The sequence below is a fragment of the Brachyhypopomus gauderio genome, chromosome 4 (genome assembly GCF_052324685.1).
Source record: "Brachyhypopomus gauderio isolate BG-103 chromosome 4, BGAUD_0.2, whole genome shotgun sequence".
Classification (NCBI taxonomy): domain Eukaryota; kingdom Metazoa; phylum Chordata; class Actinopteri; order Gymnotiformes; family Hypopomidae; genus Brachyhypopomus; species Brachyhypopomus gauderio.
The window spans coordinates 15,893,719-15,904,090 of record NC_135214.1 but is presented as its reverse complement, the minus strand read 5'-3'; the positions used below and the strand labels follow the sequence as shown (position 1 = coordinate 15,904,090).

Here is a 10,372-nt window from a genome sequence, read left to right as displayed (position 1 = left end):
TGATACACTTCCTGTTTCACTACAAATCATGCCAACCAATGAGAGAGTGAAAAGAATATTGGTTGTTCACAGAGTACAAGTTCTTCCAGAGCTCATACAACATTTCTGTGATGATGGAATCCAAGATGTGGGTATCAAAATCCAGCTTATACTTCCAAATGGATCACTTGAGAAGGCATATGATGATGGGGGAGTTGTGAGAGATTGTCTCTCAGAATTCTGGAATGAGTTCTACGATCAGTGCACAATGGGCAATATATTTAAAGTTCCTTTCCTTCGTCATGATTATGGACAACAGGAGTGGGAGAGCGTAGGGCGAATAATACAATTTGGATGGGCAAGAGAAAAGTATCTTCCTGTGAAGATTGCACCAGTTGTGTTTGAACAGGCTGCCTTTGGATGTGCAAAGAGCAATGTAGTTGATAATTTCTTCAAATACATTTCTGAATCAGAGCGTGCAGTATTGGAAACATGCATATCAGATTTTAATAGCATTGACCAAGAGTTGATTGAGATCTTGGACAACCACAGTTGCAGAAGAGCACCAACAGCGAGCAATGTAAATGAAATCCTTCAAGAGCTTGCACACAAAACACTTATCCAAGAGCCTGCCTATGTAATAGAACAGTGGGATAAAATTCTCAGTCCAGCTTGGCATAACTTTGAGGAGCTCACCACAGTATATGACAACTTGCAACCAACTGGGAGAAAAGTTCTGAAGTCCCTTGCTTTCCCAGACACAATGAATGACTGCCAGAAGGATATTCAGCGGCACCTTACCACCTACTTGAGGTACGCTGATTTGCAGCGTCTGTGCTTGTTCCTCCGATTCTGCACAGGCTCTGATCTGTTTCTGGGGAAGAAAATCACTATTGATTTCTCACAAATTCAGGGATTCCAGAGGAGACCTGTGGCACATACGTGTGGGTGTGTACTGGAATTGTCAATACATTATGACAGCTACCCAGATTTCAGCTCTGAGATGAATAAGTCTTGGAATCTAATGTATGGGTGATGGACATTGTGTAATCTAGTCCATGAAATTGCAGTGTTCAGTAGATTACAGACATCTGTGTTTATGGCAAGAGAAATTTGTTCTGAGTTACTATGCAGTCATTTTGTTTAAAGCTCATCATTTTTTTGTATACATCATCATTTTTTGGTATAAATCTAATCTAAAATAATATTTTAGAGATTAGAGATTTATGTGATTGAAATATTGTGGATATTCTTTGTAATAATTATTGGTTCTGTCCAATATCAACAGTTTTTTTACACTCAGTGTTGAAAAATTTGCCAAATGCTGACCATTTGTCATACTTGTTTACTTAATGTTTACTTGTTACCTGTTACCATTGAATCTGTTTGCATGTTGTCTTACATAGTATTTTAGCAAAAATGTTTCAGTCTTTTACCATGAGTTCTATGGTGCACACATTTTCCTAATAAATCTTACTTTTTAAATATATTTAGACATTTTGGTTTATTTGCCTTCAAAGTCCCTCAGGTCTTAACAACAAATTTACTCCCACTGCCTCAACTATCACAAACTAAACACTAGCGGATGAATAATGCAAGCAATGATAATATTGTACAGCAAATATAACTCAGAAATAAAGTACTTGGAAATCACCTATGTGGCAGGTTTGTGCAAAAAGCATAATAAACTGGCAACTCAGAATGTAGCAGTTATATTAAAAAATGTAACAAAATAATTTCATTATAATTTTATATAATAAACAATAATCATTATTATTCATCAAATTAACAAAATGAAAATCAACATTAATGGTAATTATGTTCTATCAATACCATACATACAAACCCTAATGTAAACAATAAATGTTATGTTTGTATATGTTTATAATATGCAAAATGTTTTATTAGCAAATTACAAACTGGCAGCATCATGTGCTAGGAACAGTAGTTTATTCCCCCAGCTCATCATGAAACATCTGACGAAGTCTCAAATAAAGGTCAGTAATTTCAAAAACATCATCAGACAGTGACAGGTTGTGTTCGGCCATAAGTTCTATACATATGTCAAACATGTCTTCATCACATGGATAGTCCTTGACACAACACTCCTCCCTGCACATTTCTACTTTGGATTGGTCTCCAGACTGAAGGTAATTTTGTGCCCCATACAGGTTAGGAACTGCATACATTATAGAAGGCCGGCCATTGGGAGCCCGAGGATTGTGGGTTGTTCTTATGCGATGATCATTCCATGCTAGTGAAATTTCATCAAGTTCCTCCTAAACAACGGACAAGTGAAAATATTGGTTAACTCTAAAGTTCTTTTTAGAATGAAAGTTGGGTTTCTGTGGTTGTCTCATTTGTCTGATCACATGCCTCCTAGTTGGAGTCGGAACTGAAGTGCTCTATCAGTTCAAAAATCAAAGCATTTCATGGGAAGTTACATTTACTGTTCACAAATGTATCGTTACAATCATGTAAACATGAACGTATGGGTGCAAAATGCAGTTGTTGCTGAATTAAACTGATCTATAATGTCTATAATGCTATGTTTAAAAAAAAATCACCATTATCAATTAAAATCAAGAAACTATTTCTTGTGTATTTAACCATAAAATAATGAAATATATTCCCTTCTATTCCCATTACATCTGGCTGGCCAGCCTTTCAATATGATGAAATCTCTGCTTATAGGCAACGTTGAGACTGTACCTGTATTGTACTTAAGAAGCAAAATTGGATGAGGGATTTGTCCACGAAGCCATAGTCAAAATAACCATCTGCTTTCAGCTGATCAAAGTGATCCATCCAGAACTGAGTGCATTCACTCCTCAGAGTACACCACCAACGTTCAATTCTTTGATTGCCAGTGCTTGGACCTAAAGTGATGCACTCTGTCACATTTTCCTCAATGCTGTGCAGAAATCTCTGCATTGTTGCAATGTGTGTGTTCTCGGTCCCGTGGTCCAACCTGACTTTTCGGGGAAATCCATTGTTTTCAGCTACAGCATCAATAAAATAACCAGCAATTACACAAGGGTCGCTGTTGGTCTTGTACGCTTCTAACCACATGATTTTTCTTGAAAAGCCATCTATGCAACCGTTGATACAGATACCATAAAGCTTTAATTTGTCATATCCATCTATATGCCATACATAATTCGGCCCACGACTGATATACACACGCCGCCTCAAACGGTTTCGCGCCCGTATATCTACCCCATTTCCGTCCATCGCATCAGCTGTCGCACAGTTTCTCTGTTTGTTATTATCCCATTCATCCAGCATTTTTGGTGCATCCATCTAGTGTTGTCAAAAAAATTGATACGTATCGATACTGAACATTCTGAAACGGTACAATACTTGTTTCCCTTAAGTATTGATTCTTTTTACATAAAATGCGCTTTCGTTTGACCCACCCAAGCTGCCGTAATGCACTGGACAGTTTGTAATGCTAATATGGCAGCTAAAGGCTTTGATGGCTTCCTCTGGGTGGTCTTTCTGGTACACTCTTGCCAGGCATATCTTGGAGCATGACCTTCCGACTTGTCCTGTACCACATACTGCTGTGCAGCTTGAACTAATCTCACTGGTGTCGTTTACCTCTTCTCCCTCCCCGCCATGCTGTGGCGAGGTCAGAGGAGTCGTGGGTTGCAGTGCTGGTCCCGGGTGCATAGCTGAGACATGCTGGGTGCTGTCACAATCGAAACACTTCATCATTGTAGTGCAGTCCTTTGCCATATGGTTGGTTGAGCTACAGCACTTGAAGCAGATTCTGTTTTCTTTCAGAAATGCCTTTCTGTCTTCAAGAGTTTTGGCTCTGAAGGCTTTGCACTTCTTCAGTGGGTGGGGTTTGGCATGTATTGGGCAGATCTTACTCAGATCACAGGAGACATTTGGCTCTGCAGGAGTGACAATGATCTTGTGGACTGTGATGAGTTTGTTGATGGTTTTAGGAAAGGCACCTTCAGCTCTGACAGATGATGTTGTAGTGGTATTCAAAAACGCAAAGCTGGGGTCATTTCTTTTCTTAGCTTCATAACACATGAATTTTGTGAAGTAATCAAACGGTGGGAACCGTCCTCCATTTGCTTCTTTATACTTAGCGCCGGCCATGACCCATTTTTCTTGGAGTCCATAAGGCAGCTTGGTCACTATAGGTTCAATTCCACGCGTCGTGTCCAGGTAGGACAGGCCTGGTAAGTAGCCATCTTCCTTAGCACACTGCACTTCCATAAGCAGGTCAGCCAGCTCTCGTAGCTTCAGATTTTCTTTGGCTGAGACTCTGGGAAATGCATCCAGTTGGGTAAAGAGGGCCTTTTCAATGACCTCTGGGGCTGCATAACACTCCTGAAGACGTTCCCAGGCTTTCACCAGTGCTAATTGTGGACTTGCTATGTGCACTGCACGAAGACGTTTCACCTGGTTGCTGGATTCTTTTCCAAGCCATCGTGTCTTCAAGTCTAATTCTTCAGATGTTTAGTTGCAGGCATACTTTGAGCATTTGTCAGCTGGGGGTTGAAGGATGGAGCCCCAATATTCAAGTCACTGATCTGTGAAGTGAGAGTCTTGGGAATAACCTGGGGCCCTTCTCGGGTAAATGGATTCTGGCTGACTGACTCTTTGGCTGCTGGTGGTGCATATTCTAAGTCATAATCTGTAAAATCCACATTGTTTGTGCTGTCGTATGAAAAACCCAGCGGCTGATGGTGTGAAACAAAGGGGTTTTTCAGGCTATAACTGAGAGTGGCATAGGTAGTTGGTTGAGTTGGTGGCGGACTAGCCTTCATGGCTGTTCGTTGGACAGAGTTAGTGGAATGGAAGTGAGTTTGGATATATTCGCTTGTTCGTTCAAGTTTGCTTTGTTCTGTTGAATTTGTTTCATATAATTGTCGCTCCCTGTAACTGCTGACTCCCATACAGCTACTACGGATTCAGCTGCTGCTGCTTCACGGCAGATAGCTAGTGTTTCAATCTCAGTCTCTTTTTTAACTTTTTCAATCCTAGCTTTGGCCTCTTGCTCAGCATATTCGGCACACACTTTAGCAGCTGCTGCTTTTGCTCGTGCGTGAAGTAAAGCATTGGTTGATGAGGCAGATGAATGAAAGCTGCTTCTACTTTTTCCTGATTTATTAGATCTAGTTTCCATCTTGACTCGATGTTCAATGCTAACTTCTCAGTCTTTTCACTGTGTTGTCCTCACTGCAGTGTAGCGACTGAAGCTATCCAACAAGTTAAACTCTGATGCAAAAACCAGGAGTCTGTACTGTAGTTACCATTTAACATTGTAGTTGTTTACTGAAGAATCCAGTATTGCATGGCAGAGTGAAAACTGCAACAAAGTTTTTTTGACTGTTTTTAACATCAAGTTCAGCTTCACATGAAGTCTCGTGAAATATACTTATGTATGTAATATATGTAAATAAAAACAATCTTTTAAACGATTTATTACTCTCTCTTTCAACTTTAAACTTAACTTATTCTATAAACTATTTAACTTAACAATGAATTTAACTTACGACTTTGCTTCTAGCATCATCCACGGTCAGGAATTCTTAAGCAAAAAACTTTTCCACACAGAATCAGAGTAACTGATGACGAGGCAGGAAGTGGTAAGTTACAGGAAATGGCATCAAAATAAAGGTCCTATTATTTTTCAATGTGTCATTATAAAAGTCTCTATATATATCGGCCTAATGGTGACACACAAAGAATAAAATGTTCAGAAATTTAGTGCTGTTTTCTATACCTCCTGACGTTCTTGTCTGTTGGGCCAGATATTCTCATCCACATCACAACGGATATCTTCCCTTGTAATGCAGCGTGGAAAGAATCTTTTGAATCTTTCTGCTGTGATGTCATCACATGCTGCATCCATGGCAGCCAGCAGAGCCATCTGAGTATGAGGCTGCCGATCGTAAACCTTCCACCTCCATGCAGAGAAGAACTCCTCAGTTGGGTGCAGGAATGGGGAATAGGGTGGGGGAAATAGCATCAGCACCCCATTGTGGGTTGCAAACCATTGATGTTTGAATGATGGAATCTCACATTGTCCCAAATTACCACATAATTTGTTACAGGTAAATCTGGAGCCTTTTCATGGTCATTTAGAGCCATATCACCATCTGGGATGAGATCCCTGTAGAGTGTATCTATGAATGTGACAATATGCTGTGTGTTGTATGGCCCTAAAGTGGGAATATGAGTTAGCACACCCAATTCTGAAATGGCTGCACACATAGTGATGTTCCCTCCTCGTTGGCCAGGTACATCAATGGTGGCTCTGTGTCCAATAATATTTTGACCACGCCTTCTGCTTTTTGTCAGGTTGAAGCCAGCCTCATCCACGTATATAAATCGATGAGTTTGCTCACTTGATTCCAGCTCCATTATACTTTACATTTCAGAAGATACAAAAACAAATTACATAAAGTTATAATCTTACAATAATAAAATTCACTGAAGATCACATCAAATGTACATGTTCGTCAAATTTACTGTACTTAATCATTACACAAGGAACTATTTACTGAAATGGGTAGTATGCACGTAGATGATTTACCTGCACATACTGATAGCGAAGCTCCTTCACTCTGTCACCATTCCTTTCAAATGGTACACGATACAACTGTTTCATTCTCATCTGTTTTTTTCTAAGCACTCTGTCAATAGTTGAGATGCTTACTGACTGTATGTTTTCAAAGATGTGATGGTTGTCTATAATGGCACTCTGGATCTCCCTAAGTCTAATATAGTATTATTAGCTATGACAATTTCACAGATGGCATCCTCCTGCTGAGGTGTAAAAAGGGGTCCTCTGCCACCCCTGTGAGGTAGCCCTGCAGACCTGTGTGGTACACAAGTAGTAAAGCAAACACAAGACTGAGTTGAGTATACTTTTAGAAAATATGTAAAATTGTAATATGAAGTGGTAGTGTGTACTGTAAACATAAAAGTATTACAATATAGAGTTATTTGGATTACCCACCTGTTCTCTCTAAGAAAAGTTTGGATTATTGAGGACACGGTTGATCTCCCAACATTTGACTGCACCCTTCAGCCAGCTTCAGCCATTGTTAGGCCATGATTGACAACATGGTCTATAAGTGTGGCCCTTATTTCATCTGCAACATGTCTATATCCATGGCCTCTTCTACCTCTCCCTCTGTTATGCCTCCTTACTCCCCTTCCACACACTCCTACTGCTCTTCTTACTTCTGGCTGTTGAGTCTGGTCATTTCTTTGTGGATCCATTATTAGAAATTGTAGAACTGTGTTTTGCTTGCCAAATGAAGGTTCATGAGATGCACCTTAGAGTAGTTTCAGAAAACTGCTTGAAGGAGAGTATCAAACACTCCCCTTCATTAGTAAAAGTCATGATTTAGCTGAGAACTAATCACCAGTTCAAACAATATTTACAAAAAAGTCCACTAGAAGTGTATAAAATCGGCTTATTATGTCCTGACAACTGGCTTAACTATTTTGATTATAATGATGTATACAATGAACTAATGGCTAGGTGTTTTGGTGGGGTAGGACAGTTTAGTAGAGAAAAGTATAATGTATTATGACTTGCATGACAAAAGCGATTGAGAATTAGATAAACAGCTGACAGTTGTACAGAATCATTTGCTATAGTGCTCGACATAATTTGCTGTTTGTATAAAGGAGTGATAAATGACGATTTGTTGTGCACAAGTGACTAGATGATGTGCAAATTGAACGAGTAGTTTTAAGAAATCTAATTCTGATCTGAGAAATGCTCCAAAGCGACTGAGAAAAACTGTAATAGACAAACGAAACAACAACATGCACGTCACAAGTATGACAACGACCATCAAACATGGATGAGACATACGTTTAAACACAAAGGCAGTAACACGTAACAGGTGCAACGAGACAAGGGACAAGTGAGACAACTAACGAGAAAAAGAGAAAGGAGGTCAAACTCCTATATGCAATGGATCCATGTGGCTTCTTACTTTGAGGGTCTTTTGGACACCAAGTCCTTGATTGGTTCCTTCAACTCCTATTACCAGGAAAGTGATTATGCTCCATCTCTGATAGAGTACCTTTTCCCCACCCTCTCGTTTCCCTGTGATCTCAGGAATATTTTGCAATCTGAAAAGAATACTTAAACATTATGAATTTTGTTACAGGAAATGTAAAATGAACTTCGGGACAGAGAGGAACATGGTAAGTTCCTTCTGTCTATAAAATATTCTCATATCAAGATAATTTCATCTGGTTCCTCTATGTGGAGGACCAGTTGCTCCACTCGGATCCTCTCCTCAGCCAAGCCAACCCAGGCCTGGTAGGACTCTTCAGTTTACAGGTTCTCAGTCGATTTGGTACATTTCTCATGGTTTACATTGGCATCACAACAAGTGCATTTCTCAACAGTTAGTGAAAACAGCAAAACTCAATGAAATACCTGCAAAAGTACATGCTTCACTCCAAATTATTTCTTTTTGCCTCAAAAGTAAATATTTAGGTCAATTTGTTCTATCAGAATATCTATTCCGTGAACCATTGGCTATGAACAAGGCAGTCAAAATAAATATTGTCAGTGCTACACAGTCAGTGCAGACAGTAAGTGTATTCTGATGGAACCTTGCTAAGCTTTTGATTTCAAAAATGCTGCACATTCTGTGGTATATCAAATTAAACAATACATGTTACACACAAAATGCAAACTTACACAGAACACAAATTTATACATGATTATGTAAGAGACTGAGCAAGAAATTGGACTGGAATCAAATTTGTACAGAAATATTGTAACTGCAGTTTGTTGACAAACAAATCTGATTGAAATTCAGAAAAGAAAGATGTTTGACTGGAAAAACACATTCACAAACTCTACACATTCAAAACAACCTGAGCACATACAACAACAACAAAATGGGGCTTGGTCCCCTAAACAGGTGTACTGGCTGTGTAGGTCTTCTATACAATATCACTTGTACATCACTAAACTGGCTTCAGGAACTTCTCTATACAATGTCCTTGCTGCTGGAGACTGTACAATCCACACTCACAAATTTCCAAAATCTGAAAAAGGGAAATCACTGACTCCACACCAGAGGTGGGCATTCCAGGTTCAGAAAGTAAAAGTTCTTCCCAGGATTTTATTAAATCTTGCTGGATTTTCTAATTAGTGGCAGGTATAATTAGTGGAATCATTACAATCTAGGAAGCCTGAGCAAAATCCTGGTGAGGACTCTTACTTTCTGAAGTGCCCACCTCTGCTCCACACACACACACACACACACACACACACACACACACACACACAGCCCAAGTGCACCAAAGCAAACAAAAAAAACCTCCCAAGAGACAACCAGCCAGGGACACCACATGCATGGTTTCGTTCTGAAGAAACAGAAGACACACCCTTGGTTAGTACAAGCAATTATATAATATCCAAGACCTACCCTCAAGCCACAGCATATCCTATAGCCAGTACATCAAACACAGAATACAATACAAACTTGCATTGGACACTACTAACATCTCGGCAGCAAGACCCACAGTAATACAACTCAGACCGCAAAGGAAATCAGCTGACACCATGGTATACTGACTACAAATATATTGCAGGCTAATTGACTAGCTAGCCAACCAATGTAGCAGAAGGCAAAGAGATCTTGATGTCCTATATGATATAAGAATGTAAAAATGCACAACATAAAATGTAATAACATTTCAGAATTGATGTCAATGTACAGTATTACAGCAGAGTTCACATTTCTGAATTACATACATGTTTTCTCTATGAAATGTTTAAACAATTGAAGACACAGTTGTTCTTCCAATATTTGACCAGTAGCGAACCGTGACCATTATACCTGGGACTGCTACCATCCCCCGAAAGAAATTAGTTTCCTCTCCTAATTAACTGCAATAAAAAATAAATTAAAAAATTGAGATGACAGTACAGCTTTAAAAATGCAATAAACAATAACATATGTACTAGATAACTTCTTACTAAGACCATGATTTACATGTAAACCATGGTCCACAATTATTGTCCTTATTTCATCTGGGACAAATCTATGGACATGGACCCTCCTACCTCTTCCTCTGTTTTGTCCCCTCAGCCTTACACCACACAGTTTTACTCCTCTTCTTGGATGTTCACCCTGTACATGGCCTCATCTTTCCATTATGAGACTTTGTGGTACTGCAGTGTTTAGCGTCTATAAATGTTTGCCAATTACAGTAAAGGCTCATGAGATGCACCTCTGACCTATGGTTGAGAGCATTGGTTGATCTAAACCTTCACAAATTCCCATGAATGAGGGAAACAAACTCATGAATGAGGCCAAATGATTACTGCCAGTGTTTCAAAAATCACAAGTCACAGAATACACTAATGATGTGACAGTTT

At 39.3% G+C, this 10,372-nt stretch overlaps 1 long non-coding RNA gene across 2 annotated transcripts; it reads right to left on the bottom strand.

Annotated features, from left to right (window-relative positions):
• Positions 1-1,528: 1,528 nt before the first annotated feature.
• Positions 1,529-7,940, bottom strand: LOC143512372 (uncharacterized). 2 transcript variants are annotated; one of them, XR_013130451.1, is made up of 5 exons: positions 6,968-7,940; positions 6,542-6,826; positions 5,729-6,373; positions 2,692-2,981; positions 1,529-2,258 (listed from the first exon to the last, which is right to left on the bottom strand). It is a non-coding gene; the product is annotated as an uncharacterized LOC143512372 (long non-coding RNA). The 2 variants fall into 2 exon arrangements; XR_013130450.1 differs by lacking the exons at positions 5,729-6,373; positions 6,542-6,826; positions 6,968-7,940 and adding an exon at positions 5,499-5,568 and having other exon boundaries at positions 2,692-5,311.
• Between the last annotated feature and the right edge of the window lie 2,432 nt (positions 7,941-10,372).